The sequence below is a fragment of the Lissotriton helveticus genome, chromosome 4_2 (assembly GCF_964261635.1).
Source record: "Lissotriton helveticus chromosome 4_2, aLisHel1.1, whole genome shotgun sequence".
Taxonomy (NCBI): Eukaryota; Metazoa; Chordata; class Amphibia; order Caudata; family Salamandridae; genus Lissotriton; species Lissotriton helveticus.
Genome location: NC_136064.1, coordinates 72303426 through 72320997, shown reverse-complemented (window position 1 = coordinate 72320997; position 17572 = coordinate 72303426).

Here is a 17572-nt window from a genome sequence, read left to right as displayed (position 1 = left end):
TTTCTTGGTGGTATCAGTGCTTTAGTTCAAAGTGGGGGCTATTTTAATTTTCTGGGTACTACCTTGCGTAGCCTTTTCAAACACTCCTGAGGCTTGCCACTGCATCCTGAAGTGCAGTTTTAAGCCACCATTTTGACCTGGCAACATAAACTTTTTTCCAGGTCAAATCTTACTTTTTAATACTTATAAGTCACCCCTACATTAGGCCTTAAGATACAGAGGGCTGGATGTGTGGCATCTAAGAGTTTGGACGTGTGAGTTTAAGTTCTACATGTCCAGGCAGAGAAAAACTCCCAAAGTCTATTTTCACAGATGTAAGGCTAACTCTCCCACAGACTAACACTGGGCCACCGTGTTTCAATTAAGAAATGCTGGCGTCAGTTTGGTACCAAATCCTCCTTAATGATAAAATCGGATTTTAAGTGATACATTTCAAAATAACACTGTTCGAAAGTTGACATTTTTCTGCCTAAACCAACTGTGCCTTTTTGCCAGTTTCTTGGATCACATAACTATGAATGGCTCTCCTGTTTTCGGTTGTGTATTGTTTTCAAAAACGGAGAAAAAAGAGGCATTGATGTGAAGGGAGAAGGTCTTCCTTTCGTGGCTCACCTTGACAAGGAATGTGTTTATTATTTGAGTGGGGCTTCCAACTCTCTCAGCCAAGCCAGTTTCTTACACTACTCAAGCAATTCTCTGAGCAAATGCAAATTAGAAAGGAAGAAGTGTCTTTCCAGTACATCATCCTGTCATATAAAGTTAACTTATATTCAGCATCTCGCTCCTTGTCTTCATCCCCTTCTTCTCCTTCAAGAAGGGGACAAATGTTTTAATAGTGTGCAGATTCAATACCTAGGCAATGTTTCTACATAACCAATTTATATTTCCCACTTACATTGCCTTGGTAATATAATCAGGGTACATCTCAAGCACTCTCCATTAATCTCTCATTGACTAATTATTTCTAAAGGAATCCATCACAATGCAAGTGGCAATGTAACATTTTCATCAGTATCAGCAAACACCTGAACTCCACAGCTCTTCGAACAGTACCACTTTAGCATTAACACTTGTATTTTGGGCGGTCCCCAGGCTGCACCTATGACACAAAAGGTTGAGGAGATGATGCTGTATCTCAAGAACTCTGTGTCAGATACTGGTGTTGCCTACAACAGCGTTCAACGCTGAAACAAATGGGAAGCGGACCCCCTTGTCACATGACAAGTGTCTCTCGACCTATAATAGGAGCACTGCTGTATAAAGTTTGCATTATATATTTTCTATAAGTGACAGCACTGCATCATACCATCAAACACCTGGTCTATCACTTTCCATACTTTCTAGTGATTCTAGGGCCATATCTAGGAAGACAAATTGCGATCGCAAATGCTGAAATTAACAGAATTTCAGTGTTTGCGATCGCAATTTGGGCAGTGTGCTATGTAGCACACAAAAACCCACACGCAAAATAAGAAATCGCAAAATTTGCGATTCCTTATTTTTCGAATGCATTTATTGAATCTCAAATTGCGGTTCCTTAAATGCAATGCAGGAAGCACCCAAGTTGGGCGATTTTGGCTTAAGGAATTGCAAATTACCACAAACCTCAGGTTGGTGGTAATTTGCGATTTCTTTGAAAAATTCACTTTTTTGCATTTTTCAAAGTGCCATATGGCGCACATAAATGCCCTTAGCGCATGTATGTGTGCCATATGTGCACACATGTTTATTTCAGGAGTGCAAAAGGGTATCCTTGCAACCTTGAAATTGCATTCTCACTTTGCGATTCTCTAATTGAGAATCGCAAATTGAGAATGCCTTCCCATTCATTCCTATGGGCCTTCTAGCCCATGGGAATGAATGGGAAGGTATTCCTTATTTGCGAATCTAAATTTGCAATTCCCAAATAAGGAATATGTGGGATTCGCAAAATATTTTGCTAATCCTACCTACAGTGCGTTTTGCGATTCTCTAATTGCGATTTCCTAAAAATCGCAATTTGAGAATCACAAAACACGTTTTACCTACATATGGCCCCTAGTTCTTGATGCATGGTATGGCATCAGGGCCATGAGAGTGGTGGCTGGTAATTGTGTAACACAGGAATTAGCTGTCTCAAAAGAGAGATTAACTCTGGGTAGAGGGAGGTACATAAAACTCTGCATGTTTGAGCTTTTCTCTCTCTTTCTGTGTCAACATAGAAGGAGTTTCTTGCCCCTGTGCTATTCCTCTTTTAACCCTGATACCCACATTTTGTCTCTAAAGCGGTTATAAATAACAGGGCCAGCCCAATGCCACCTGGACCGAGGGACATAAATGGCAACTCAACTGTATTAAACTCATACAATTTGATAGTATCCAAATGTTTTGTGCTCACACGGTGGGTGGCAATAAGCTGCTTTAGTACTTTGTGTAATACAAGGTGACAATGGAACAATAGGCAAAATATACAGTATACAAGTTTGTTCAGTTTGGGTGTCTCAAATAATCAACCTCCAGTACAACTGATAGATGTATTATGTCCACATCTCCTAAGGTGTCAATGAAGTTTCGACCTGAGGTGGCTTGAGTGATAAGCGTGGCTCAAATCCACCCGAGTGACTTACCGCACTCACCTATAGTTACCCAATAATAAGTCAGCCGGACAGTGGAGAAGAATAAACAAGGCAAATTTATTAGGCCACAAACTCCCATATGAGAGGGCCCTGTCCAATATATCATTAGTTAGAGACATTATGCTAACTCATAAGCGTAATATATGCAGTGGGCGGGGCATCGAAAACTGACACCTATCTTGAGGGTCATCATCAGGACAAATTGATAAATATAGCAGCAAGAGCAGGAAGTAGATGCGGGTCTGTGGAGATGAGTTCCACCACCAGGCCACTGCTTGCTAAATATTTCAAAAGGTTTCAATAATGAAGTCCCAAAGAATTCAAGAACATTAGACTGGGACCAAGTCAGTAAGGTCAGCTGGACTACTGCGAGTGTCAGCATCCAAGCATCCGGAAGGACCTTTAGCCTCCAGTCAAGAAGTCTAGAGGTTCCCTCTGTAAGATACAACCTCCCTGCGACAGTGTGTTTAGTTATTCCTGCTCTAATGTTTCTTACCTCAGAGGTAGAGAATGTAGGGGCATATTAACACCTGCCAGCGATAATTATCGTTGGCCGTGCTGAGCGAGCAATTATATTATTGCAGGCTTTCTCTAGTATTTATCGCCCTGGTAGCGCGTAATTAACAACACGTTACTCCAGGGCGATAAAAATTCCAGAGATAGAGAGGTTATCGCCCTTTTGCAGGAAATATTGCTGGTTTTCCAGCAATGTTCCCTGCAAAAGGGTGATAACCTTGCTAATACGACCCACAGGGTCGTATCAGCATAATCCACCCCCTATGTTAGGGATGGCTAAGTCAGGAGTTTAGCAGACGTTAGATTTTGGCGAAAACTATCGTTTTCGCCAAAATCTAATGTGTGCTAAAACCATGTGGGCTGCCTTCTAAATATCGCAATGTAAAAATCAGCGATATTTGCAAGGTAGTCCATCTGGGGTACGCCCAGTAAAGCCCACATTGCATCTAATTGGAGATGCAAAGGGAGGCGTTGGGAAAAAGGGTGCTAACATGCGATTATGCATGTTAGCACCCTCTTGTATATAGGGCGCTGGTTTAATCTCCGCTTTTTGGCTTTATAAGCCAAATCAGGAGAGATAAAGCCCTTGTAAATATGCCCCATACAATGTTAGTTTATATCTCTTGATTAATTTTATTTCTAAGGTGCAAGGTATATTCTTTGTGATATAGTGTGTTGCAGCTTTATTTTCAGTACTCTTCTAGTGGTCCCACCCTATTCTATTCTATTCTATTCTATTCTATTCTATTCTATTCCATTCTATTCTATTCTATGAGGCATGTATAAAGCACATAGCATCCCAGTGCTGTCAGAGCGGCAAAGAGTGGGCCACATGCTCTAAAAGGATTAGATCTAAAAAAGGCACGTATTTAGGAGTCTGCGTAAAGTTAATTAATTTTCAGTTGTCCGCAAGGTGTGAGGGAGGGTATTCCAAAGTTTGGCTTCATTGTAGCCGAATGATCTCCCCCCACTTCCTGCCTTTTTAACCCCTTCGACGCTCATGACGAGCTGGGCTCGTCATGGCGTAGCCTCCTCGTACGCTCATGACGAGCCCAGCTCGTCACGTAAAGTGCGGTTTCGCAAAACCCAGCGTACGGGCGGAATTCCGCCCGCACGCATGCAGTTAACAATGGGGACTGCTACCTGTCTGGATTTGGAGGAGTAAAAGTTTCTCCTAGGAATACAGTAGGAGCTCAAAGGTCGTAGGATGAGAATTCCATTATCTGACACTGCCCTGTGGGCTATACAGAGGGCCTTGAATTTAATCCTCTGCTGAATTGAAAGCTAATGAAGGGAGGTCACACCCTGAGTTATACCTAGGGATATTTAACAGGATACGTGCCACCGTGCTCTGTACCACTTGCAATTTCCAGGTGACGGATTTTGGAGCTCCTGGATCTAGTGAATTTCCGTAGTCCAGGCGAGAAAGTGTCAATAACGCCTGGGCCACTAGCCTTCTGGAGAGCGAGGGGAGTAGATACAGAACTTTGCGGAGCATTCTAAGAATACTGTGGCAACTGGATGAGAATTTATTGGCCTGGGCTTCAATCGACAAAGATTTGTTGAGCCATACTCCCAGACCTTTTATGATTTCGAAGTATTTTATACATTTTATAAGCAGAAACATTAGCATTTCTGTTACGAGGTTAGCCAAACGTAGTTTATAGAGCAGTGATTACAGGTACTTTGACATGTATGTTTAGCTAATCCCCTCTACCTTGACTTGCTGGAAAATTAGGCGAAGGATGATAGAAAGAAAGAAGCAGGAAAGAAAGGGGTGAAAAGAGGATACAAGAGAGGTTCTGTAACCGTCTTGGGGTGGGATGCAAACCCAGGCATTCTAGCCAGCCCAGTCTAAAGTGGGGGCTGAGGTTGCCTCCTAATGTCATTGGTCCAAAGTTGCGTCTACTGCCCCCAGTGGTTTTGGTCATGAGGTCAGATACTGTCAATCCACAGACATCTATCACCAGAATGTGGTACCTGGCAAAGACTTACCTGAGTGAATTTATCGTTACCCTTCTTATGATATACAGTTTTGACTCAGGTCCCCCAATATCCTTCTGCTATCATTCCGAATCAGAATAACTGACTAACCTATCCACCGCTTAAAATGTACTAATGTACTTGCATGTTTCACTATACTAATTCAACACTAATCCTCTATGGGTCCCGGAGTAGCGTGCTACTCGCCGAAAAAGTGCTTCGACGCCTCGTCAGGAGTAGTAACCGCGATATAAATGCAACTTCAATACAATAGCTTGATGAGTCAGTCACCCATCCCCTCGCTTGGCCGGTGAGCGGTGTTACCTGTACACTTACCTGCTTTGACGCCAAAGCTCAGACCCTCCTCTCCCTATAAATAGTAGGAACTACTGAAAATGTAATGAATGCCCTAAAACCAGTACTTTTGTGACAAATGTTCGGATTAAAGGCTGAGTCAGACTGCCCCAGCAAATTGGCTCAAACGCGTAAGCAATGGATTTTCCAGGCGACACAGTTCTGTGGAAAGCAGTCTCATTAAAAACTCCCATCCTGCTTGCCAAAGGGCACAGAATTGTTTTACTTGGCGGAGAACAATGCGGAATCTCAAAAAAGCAATATATGTGACCAAGTGCATATTGCAAAGATAACTCTTCTAAAGTCAGCGCGTGGCTATTGCACGACATTAATATTCATACCGACTGATTGGAAAGAGAGTATATGGCTATTGCATATATTAATATGCATTACGACTGATTGGAAAGAGAGTATGTATATTTAGTAATTGCTCTGTATTTTTTTTATCTATACCGTTTCCGTTTATGGATTTCAAAGTGAGCTCGCAGGAACTGCTTACATGCATTTGCCTGAACGAAAAGCGTATTTATTTATTTCATCAGTGTTCAAATGCAAGGAGAGAGTGAATTGTAGTGATTATATTAAATACTTATATTCGACAGAGCAGTTGCTCTTAAGTGACACAGAAAATGGAATCGAACCTGTTTTGTTTTTTTGCCATAAAGAAAATAGGCATTACTTGTTTATCACAGAAGCAACATGCATTGCTTTTTACTTTGTATAATACCTTTACTGACGCTCATTATAGAAACAATAAGCATTGCAACTGTAAGAATCCAGAAGCCAAATTGCTTTCGGAGAATATTTATTTAATCATTTCTCAAACGTGCTACATCTGAAGAAGGAATACACAAACTGAACACCGTGTGGTTACCGCCATTAATGCTCACATGGGTTTGTTCCTGGGTACTGTGCAATTTGTGTCGATCCTGGGATTCCTTCTTGAGGGGCTGCTTCAGTATATTGTTTTTTGCTCATGGTCTTTATTTGCGCTGGACATGGGCAAGGAGCTTATTTGTCTATGGAAGGACTATAATGAGAGTTGACATAGCTGCCTAGTATCCAAGGGGCATATTACCATGGCTGGCGATATGAGATTATCGCCGCTTTAGCGTACGTTTTTGTCCGCTAAGCGGCGATCATTTTATTGCCCTATTAGCAAGCTGTCGCTAACAGCAGTTAGCGACAGCTTGTAGGCGATAGCGAGCGGTTTGGGGCTCGCTTTGCATGTCAGCGATATTTATCGCGAATGACATGCAAAGTGGGCGTACCCAACCTGTTAGCGACTGAAAACAGTCGCTAACATCGCTATCGCCTATTATCAGCGCAGGCGTAGCAATGGAAATATTCACGCAAAGCGCGAATACCTCCAAACCCTAACGCCTGCTCAGACCAGTTCTTAGCCATTATATCCAATGGGAGGTGGATATTCAGGCTAAGTCCCTATTAGCGATAATGCCTGAATATCGCTGGATTTCCAGATATATTCACGCATTTGGCCGCTATCGCCGGAAATTTTATCGCTTTAGAGATAAACGTTGCTAATAGCACGTTATCTCTTCGATAAAATCCGGCGATAGAAAATATTTCGCTAAGCTTATTTAGCGATAAATATCGCTAGTTGTTGATAATATGCCCCCAAGTTCTATGCAGGACTGGTTAACGCCAGTCTCCATTGTCTTTTCTAGGAATTGTGGGACTTGCAGTCCTGGTTTTAAACTAGTCACCCATGGACCATTGGGAATAGGCAGCTATGAGTTGGGACTTAGCAAGTGTCATGTATGTGTGTGTGTGTGAGTATATATATATCATGCTGATGTATAGGAAGAGTAGATCCTTGAGATACTAGTGCACAGTTATCCCACAAGAAACCAGGGAGCCATGGGGTTGTGGCTTAGTGAACAACGGGGGCTCCTCAAATGTGGGCGGTACTAGCTGTGTGCACACAACACTAATAAGAAATCATACACTTAACCCACGGGTGGGAAAGGTAGAATTAGTAGATTCATTACTTGTAGTACTGATTTTGTTGTGTATGTTTTGGTCTGTCCTTGTGAGTTTCAATATGAAGGGAGTACAATCTCTCATGTGAAGAGAAGAATTCTTGAACATATGCGTGCCATAAAGAACAATGGTTCACGTTATCCTGTGGCGCGACATTGGTATCAGATCCATACCAGTGACACTGAAAAGATTTCTTTTTATGGCATTGACAGAGTTCTGACGAATGCAAGAGCCGGTGACAGGAAACGTATTTTGTGAGGAAGATGAAGTCAAAATATATTATTAAACTCAACAGTAGACATCCCAGGAGCTCAACCAAGATGAGGAACTCCATGTGCATTTAGGATAAGTCTCCTTTTCATCATTGATACTTTCTGTTTTTCTGTTTTTTTTTCTCCCAGTCTGTGTAATAGACAAATGTATTATGAAATTCATTTCCGGACATTCTAGTCTTTGACCAATTGATTTTTAAATTCTAGACCCACCACCATTTCAAATTATTTTGGTATGCATTGTTTATTTGTGTTTTCTTTTTGTACCATTATTGATTTTTTAGGGGTTTTGCACGAGTAAGGCACGGGGTGTTAATGTATTTAGTGTTGTACTTTCAGGTACACATGCCCTACAATCGTGTTTTATGCGATGCTTGTTATTTTCTGCCACTTGTCAATTTATTTATATTTATATTTGTTTGTGATTATCTTTTTTAAAGGAACATGCAGTGATATTTAGTTTGTGTTGTCCGATAGTGTGCAGCCTTGAACGCAGGCATGTGATTTGGTGGACTTTTGCTTAGACAAGTAAGACACCAGGCTAGTCTATTTATGAAACCTGCCAATATTGTTGTTCATATTAGTTTGGAGGTGATGGGATCTTTTTCTATAAATATGGGGCATATGTACAAGCCCATATGACCAGGGGAACGTCACTTTTTGTGATGTTCCTGTGGCGATAGGAGCCTTGCCTTATGTACAAGGCAGCGTTAAGCCACTTAACATGGCTTAACACTGCCTTGTACAAAAGGCACCCTTTCACACTATGGTTAGCGTGAAAGGAGCGTGCAGTGGGTGTTGTGGTGGGCGTTCCACTGCAACACCAATTTTATTTGACGCTGCCCCCTATGTACAAGGGTGGCGTACATATGAGGCAGGGCCAAAATTAAGACCAGAAAAATCCTGGTCTTAATTTGCATTATTTCTCCTCGTTTGGCTTTTTCCATGTGTGCTGCCATGTGCAGCACACATGTAAAAATCAAAACACCATGGTTTGTTTATGTACATAAACAAACATTTTAAAAAAAATTCCATTTCGTAACTTTCATGAGTACTGCACGAAGCAGTACATATGAAAATTACAAAATGGCATTTTACGATTGGTTATGTGCTGGAAGGCAATTTTAATAAACCAATTTTATTACACAAAACTAAACATTATCAATTATTAATTTTTTTCAAATGTATAATAAACAAACAAAACTTTAAATATTCACTTTCCTCAATTTGTTTGTGGTGAAATCTTTCAGGATATCTTGGAAGTCTACCTTTTGCAAGATGTTGCATTCAGTGGCCTTAATGGCAAGTGAGTTCAGTCGTTCTTGTGTCACTAAAGATCGATAAAAAAAATTCTGTAGTATTAACTTTGAAAAGGTTTGTTCATCAGTAGTGTTCGTGATTATGAGACACCTATACATTCTTAACACTGTCATAACATTTGGTAACATTGATTTCATCATATTTTAAAAAATGAGTATGTATGATTGCGATGCTGGTTCTGTTTCATCAGAATCTTCTATTTTCTTTCAAGATCAAATCAATATTATTTTGATCCGTCGTCGCGGGCCACTAAAAGGAGTGGGACCCATAGGCCGGTGCTTACTTTGCCTATTTGGTAATCTGGAACTGTGAATAATAATGCTAAACAAACCATAGTAGTTCCCTCGAGTCTTTCTGAATGAAGTATCAGCAAATGTATTTGTCACTGTTCCCTAGCTCAGCCTGCAGCATGTGAATTGTGATTGGCCAATATGTGGCTCGTGACTGGCCAATAGAAAGGAGAATAATTTCAACCCAAAAACGTGTACCAGCACTGGTGCAACGCCCCCACCTTGTGTCATTGTTTTTGGTCATGAAAAGGTCATTTGACAGGAATATTCCCCTGTTCTGGATAATAAACAATTTGAGTAATGTAAACATTGATTTTAAATGCATATTGTCCTCAAAACTGGAAGTGATTGCCTTTTCAGGAAAATAGACTCACTGTAGTATGTGTACATTGTATACTGTTTATCAGGAGAACCCAAGAGATTTTTCTTAAATTAGAAATTTCAATAAGGCGGAAAATCATATTTAGGAAAAAAAGGTGTGATATGAAAAATAGTGATTTCCATCTTCATGTGCGTTGTGGGAAATGGCCTGGCATTGCACCAAGGTTGAACCATATGGAGAAGCACTCTGAAGGGTGCATACAAATCTGAACAAGAAAATGTAATTAATAAATGTAAAATTAGAAAGCATGCACGTCAAACCGGGAGACAAGGGCAGACAAGGTGAGCACTGTAGATCCCCTGCCGCCTTCTCTCTACACAGGTGCTCCGGGCATGAGAAACCAGTCTGAACTGCTCTTCAGAACAGGTACCTCTACTGGGGCACAGTTATTGTACAGGGTTCCATGTTTAAATATCAATTACAGAAATATAGTTTACAAAAATATAGATGTAAAAATATCGATTACAAAAATATCGACTCCCTATACTTAAACAGGTAAGTACAATAATATCGACTCAAAAATATAGATGTAAAAAATATCGATGTAAAAAATATCGACTTTAAAATATATTATAACTTAAATTAATATTATTAACAAAATAATTTACATTACATTTATATTTTAACTATTTATAACAAATAAACTTAATTTAATCAATATAAACTTAATAAATGTGTACATATACATATATTTTCTTAAATACATTTTATTATTATTTTAATTAAATTTATAAACTTTAATAATTATATAAAAATAAAATAAAGACATATATAAAACATTTTGAATAAAATAAAATTTTCTATATTTAATTAACACAAAAAATTACTTAAAAATAATAATACATACATTTAATAACAAAATTAAAACATTAGTAGTTAAAACATTTGAAAGCGAAGGGGTAAAAATTACTATTCCCACTCCAAAGGGTGCAACTGTAGGGAAAGCGCTGGATAGCGTAGGGGTAAAAATTACTATTCCCACTCCAGAGGGTGCAACAGTAGAGAAAGCGTTGGATAGCGTAGAAGTAAAAATTACTATTCCCACTCCAGAGGGTGAAACAGTAGGGAAAGCGATGGATAGCGTAGGGGTAAAAATCACTATTCCCACTCCAGATGCTGCAACAGTAGGGAAAGCGTTGGATAGCGTAGGGGTAAAAATTACTATTCTGAATCCAGTGAGTGCAACAGTAGGGAAAGCGTTGGATAGCGTAGGGGTAAAAATTACTATTCCCACTCCAAAGGGTGCAACAGTAGGGAAAGCGCTGGATAGCGTAGGGGTAAAAATTACTATTCCCACTCCAGAGGGTGCAACAGTAGGGAAAGCGTTGGATAGAGTGAAGTAGTGTGGCTCACTGGTTAGAGGCGGCAGACCCGAGAGCAGAGGACGGCCCGGGACCAGGGTTCGATTCCCGGCGCGGCAGGTTTCTGGACCAGGGTCAGCGGACTCGATAATTCTCTCGCCTCGGTGCCCACTCTGATCAGCGATCACACTCGGCAACTCTGGGCATTAGCTTGCCTCATCTTCACTAACGGCCCCACCAGACCGCCGGGGATGCCTGGTCTCACCCTGGAGATACCCATTAAGGGACCATCTCTCAGGGAAGCCAGGAAGGATTTCGCAGCGGTCGAAGCGCCTTGGGACCCTACGGGTAAGTAGTGCGCTATATAAATGCCAATACATACATACATACATACATAGCGTTGGGGTAAAAAATACTATTTCCACTCCAAGGGGTGCAACAGTAGGGAAAGCGCTGGATAGCGTAGGGGTAAAAATTACTATTCCCACACCACAGGGTGCAACAGTAGGGAAAGCATTGGATAGCGTAGGGGTAAAAATTACTATTCCCACTCCAGAGTGTGCAACAGTAGGGAAAGCGTTGGATAGCGTAGGGGTAAAAATTACTATTTCAACTCCAGTGAGTGCAACAGTAGGGAAAGCGTTGGATAGCGTAGGGGTAAAAATTACTATTCCCACTCCAAAGGACGCAACAGTAGGGAAAGCGCTGGATAGCGTAGGGGTAAAAATTACTATTCCCACTCCAGAGGGTGCAACAGTAGGGAAAGCGTTGGATAGCGTAGGGGTAAAAATTACTATTCCCACTCCAGAGGATACAACAGCAGGGAAAGCGTTGGATAGCATACATTTAATAACAAAATTAAAACATTAGTAGTTAAAACATTTGATAGCGAAGGGGTAAAAATTACTATTCCCACTCCAAAGGGTGCAACTGTAGGGAAAGCGCTGGATAGCGTAGGGGTAAAAATTACTATTCCCACTCCAGAGGGTGCAACAGTAGGGAAAGCATTGGATAGCGTAGGGGTAAAAATTACTATTCCCACTCCAAAGGGTGCAACAGTAGGGAAAGCGTTGGATAGCGTAGGGGTAAAAATTACTATTCCCACTCCAAAGGGTGCAACAGTAGGGAAAGCGTTGGATAGCATAGGGGTAAAAATTACTATTCCCACTCCAGTGAGTGCAACAGTAGGGAAAGCGTTGGATAGCGTAGGGGTAAAAATTACTATTCCCACTCCAGAGAGTACAACAGCAGGGAAAGCGTTGGATAGCGTAGGGGTGAAAATTACTATTCCCACTCCACAGGGTACAACAGTAGGGAAAGCGCTGGAACCCAAAACAATAAAAAACACAAACTATCAAATGTATTATTAAATTTAATTTCCAATATAAACATAATTAATATATACATTTAAATATATTATTATTAACAAAGATAATAAAAAAATATTTAATTACACATTATTTAACACTATAATATCCACCACACACCTAAAATTAATTACACAATTACATTTAATATTTACTAATTAATTAATGAAAATTATAGTATTTTTTAATTAATTAATTAATTATGTAATTGACAGCTTTCACACCATATACACTTATAAACACCACAACACATACCTAAAATTAATTACACATTTACAATTAATAATTACTAATTAATTAATGGTAATTCATTTATAAAGTATTTAATAATTAATCAATAATATTTTAATTACTTCACATCATTTACACATATAAACTCCACTACACACACCTAAAATTAATTAAACAATTAACATATTTAATTAACATAAATAATTAATAATTGACTAATTGAAATTAATTAACAAATAATTATTAAACAAGTATTAATAAATTAATACATTAATTAATCAATTAATTTTATATATTTAAATTACTTCCCACCCTATTCCCCTATAAACCCACAACCCGCTACGGAACTAATAACACAAAATTCAACATAATATACATTAATAACTAATAGAATTCTACAACATATAATAAAATGACAAACAATTCTCATTAAAAACACTAAAATACATAACATTATTAAAAAATCGATATTTTTGTAAACTATATTTTTGTAAACGATATTTATTACAAATATATTATAGTTATCGATATTACTTACCCGTCAGTCGATATTCTGGTCAAACTATATTTTTGTTGTCGATATTTCTTCAATTCGATATTTCTGCGGGGATATTTATGTCAGACGATATTTCTCCGTCGATATTCCTGCTCTGCACCATTGTACAGCACTATACCACTGGAAGGCTGTGAAGTGCATGTTTTTAAGTCAAACTTCTCAAATAGCAATGCTGGTGAACAGAAGTTATTGATAAAGGCTCAATTTTCTTATGAATCTGGGAAATTAAAAAAATGACATTATACATTTGACAAAGTTTCTATAAAACATGATGAAAAAAATAAATTCTCAAATTGTCAAACTTTTAGTCAGTGCTGACTACTGAGCCCTGTTTGTGAACAGTGGTCTTACTTTGAACTGCACTGACTTTACTGGACTGTTATCCACAGAGTGCTGCACCCACGGGCGCAGAGACACTAGGGCAGAGGACAGCTATGTCACGTGTAAGCTGATGTATTGTGTGTTTCTCTCCTGTTCCCCTGCCCTATTGATTGTAGGGTGTGTGGACAAAATATCGAAAACACAAATATCCTGGGACAGAATATCGTGTCAAAAATTTCGAGGACAAGAATATCGTGAAGGACATTTCCTATGGGTAAGTAAAGTTTTACTATATATAACTCCACATATATTTACTTTGACGATATATATATATCTTAGTACGTAGATCTTGAGTTAAGAAACAACTATCTATTTTCACTTACTTACTCGATATTCTTGACCTCGATATTTTTGACACGATAGTCTGTCCACACGATATTTGTGTGTTTGATATTCTGTCAGTGAACCGATTGAAGTTTGAAAACAATACAACATTAAAGCCACTGGGCCCAGGATTACAACCAATAGCTCACACATGGCTGAACACTGCCCATGTTACTTGTTTGGGTGCCAAGAGCAGCCTCTCTCTCCTCTACTTGCCCTGCAACACTTTACATCAAATGTGACAGATATCCTATCTGCCAAATTACAATCCCATTATATCCTATGGCACTTGTAATACTGCGGATGGAATATCCCATCCACCAAGATCGTAATCAGGCCTTTAGTTCCCATGCATGGTTCCACTGGGCTCAGCGTTGTTGCTTTTCTGCTTTTATATTCTACTACTGCATGTCCTCAAGGTCATTCTGTTTCCTACCTTAGACTGTGCTGAGGACACACAGCTGTTGCTTAGGTTTGGCCATCAGTCCTCCAATTCTATCGACAGCCATGTGGCTCCCTATCAGGCACCCCACAATGGAGGCCTTGCAATTGTTTGAAATTGAATGGTGACAATAATGAGGTAATAATTGTGGTAGTGACTCTATAATTAGATCTTCTGGGATTTGGCCAGAGTAACTAGGCCCTCCTTCCAACCCGGCAGAGACGGCCAAGAATATGTGGCTAATATTTCATTGCGAGCTGTCTTTCTTCCCTTATACTGGGATAGTCTGCGCCACAAGGTTAGCCCAGCTTAAACATTTCATGGAAATCCACCCCTTTGTCCCTACGCACAAGTTTAGACAGGAGGTGGGATCATGTGCGTCTCTTGCCTGGCCTACTGTAATGTGATCTACATGGGTCTCACAGATCGGGCCATTTTGAAACTTCAGAGGATCCACAATTTGGCTGTGAGTGTGACACCTACTAAAGGTAACAGAACACTTCCCAAGCAAGATTACATTTGTCCTGGCTTCCCATTACAGAAAGGACCCATTTCTAGGCTATTTGACTACTTCATACAGACTCCTACAAGACAGGCCTTGACTTTTAATCTCGACTAGCGTCCCTTACTAGCGCTCTCGGACACTATACTCTAAGGCTGCTCTTCTTCTTTAAAAGGAAGCACAGAGTGGGCAGAGTATTTTGTATTCCTGCCCAAAATTCCACAAGAGATGGAATGCATCACCAATTGTGGATCTTTCAAGATTGTTTAGAAGGCTACCACTTCCCCTAGACTTCCAGCTTAGGTATCATTCCTGCTATCTTTCTTCCTGTAGCTGTCTCTCATTCGCTTTTGTTATTGCTTGACTATTATCTCTTAGCATCAATAATAATATATGAGATAAAGTACCCCCTGCTGTACATTATAAGTATAAGCACTCTCTGCCAGGCCCAGCCATTTGGGACTGCCTTCCATTATATACTATACATATTATACACCTCTCAGGCAACTTGTTGCTATACTTGGCTCTTCGCATTATAAGCATCAGAGGATGTGAAGAGAATTCAATTATTATTATGAACACCTATAGCCCCCTTGTCTACTTACAGTAAGATGTATACATTAGTTAACTGCATCTTCAACTATAGCACTACCACAAGTTGGAGAAAGCAGCGTCCTTCTAGTTAACACGAGCTTGTAGGGGATGGCGCATCTGGTCTCGGTTTTATTCGCAGTATCGAGACGTCTGGTCTCATGCCATATGTGCAGTAATAAGTTACTTAATACAGTGGGGCAGTCCTTACACGTGCTATTACACACACTTCAAAAACAAACATATGTTAAAGTATCTGAACTCCCCTCAAGAGAAACCTCCTGAGTGATGGATGAGAAGGTTTGTTTTGAACGGATTAAACAAGAGCAGAATGACCTCTTCCAAAATGTAAAATGCTGAGCTGCCAAGAATATCCCAAATCATGTCAATAACTGGGCACTGCACAGCCCATCATATCCTCTTTCACTGCATGAAATGTCTAACACATGTATATCATTGAGTCAGTTTCACATGTTTAAGGACATAGGGGCAGATGTATCAAACAATTTTTTTGTCGCAAACGCTGCGATTCTCTAAGAAGCAGCGTTTCCGACAAAAAAATCTGAAAATGCTACGTATCATTTAAAACGCATCGCAAAATTAAGGAATTGCAAATGTTGCGATTCCTTAATTTTGCATTTAAGGAATTGCAAATTGCGATTCCTTAAATACTATGTATGAAGCACCCAAGTTGTGCGATTTCCAATTAAAAAATAGCAAATTAGCACCAACTTGAAGTTGGTGGTAAATTGCGAATTCTTCCACAAATGCACTTTTTGCCATTTGTGAAGGTGCTATGTGGTGCACATACATGCCCTCAAGGCATGTATGTGCGCCATATGCGCACACATGTCAATTTCAGGGGTGCATCAGGGTGTCCTTATGACACCCTTGCACCCTTGAAATGATTCTCAATTTGCGATTCTCTAATTGCGAATTGCAAATTGAGAATAACTTCCCATTCATTCCTATGGGCCTCCTGGCCCATAGAAATGAATGGGACATTATTCCTTAATTGCAATTCTCAAAAAATCGCTATTTAAGAATCGCAAATAGGTATTTTGATACATCTGCCCCTTAGTGATCATTAAAATGTGATTATATAAACAAATGCGGAGTATTTTTTTATCGCATGAGCCTACACAACAACATACGCCATCTCATGACATTATCCATAATAGACTTAAATACCAGTCCTCATCACACCACCTAGTAGCACACCAAATTGCATATCTACTCATATTGCACCATTCCATACAACATCATACTGGACAAGATCATATAAAGCCACAAAGCACTATACCAGAATTCGACGCTGTATCACAACTGTCGGCGAGGAAATCTGTATCACCTTGGCTTACTCTGTGTGCGCCAATGGCTCGGACCTGGAGTGGTGTAGACCCTATACGGACTTTGGTGCTCCCTGATTGGACCCGTTGGACTCCCTGATCTCTACATGTTGTAAGACTCCGTCACAAACTAGGACTGAGACATTCTCAATAAGAATGACAGACGCGGGTCAAAGTTTCAAGGCTTTATGTAGAAGATTATTATGCAAAATAAATACATGAAAGAGCATTGAACAGGTTAGCAGCAAGAATGCCCACCCAAAGTACATAGAACTCAGCAAAGTTCAATATTAAATCCAGCATCAATGTGCCTTCTAACAGAGGGTAAATAGAGGTTTCGTCAACGTGGAAAATGCAGGTCCTTTTATAGGACTTCAGACAAAGGATTTCACACATTACTACATGAATACACGGTTCTCAGGATATGCACCAATAACGAACAGGAAACAAGAAATATTTCGCCACAGAATACACTTTTCAGCGTCATATAACATTTTGGACATCATAAGAGAACTTTCCACACATGCAAGAAATTGGGTTATTAGTTGAGGGGATAGGTACCTACCTCAAGTAATAATAATATTCATTGTCAGCTTGAAACTCTAAAGTCACTAACAAATCTGCGCTCAACTTCCTGGTAGCTGTGCTATAGAGCAAACAGGCTTAGCTTGTGCTAATAAGCACTGATAAAGTCAAATAGCCTGACTTGTTTTATGTGTTCCTCCTGTAATGTATTTGGACTCACTAACAGGAGAGGTATTCAAATACTGATTGGGTGGCCCACTTTGAAAG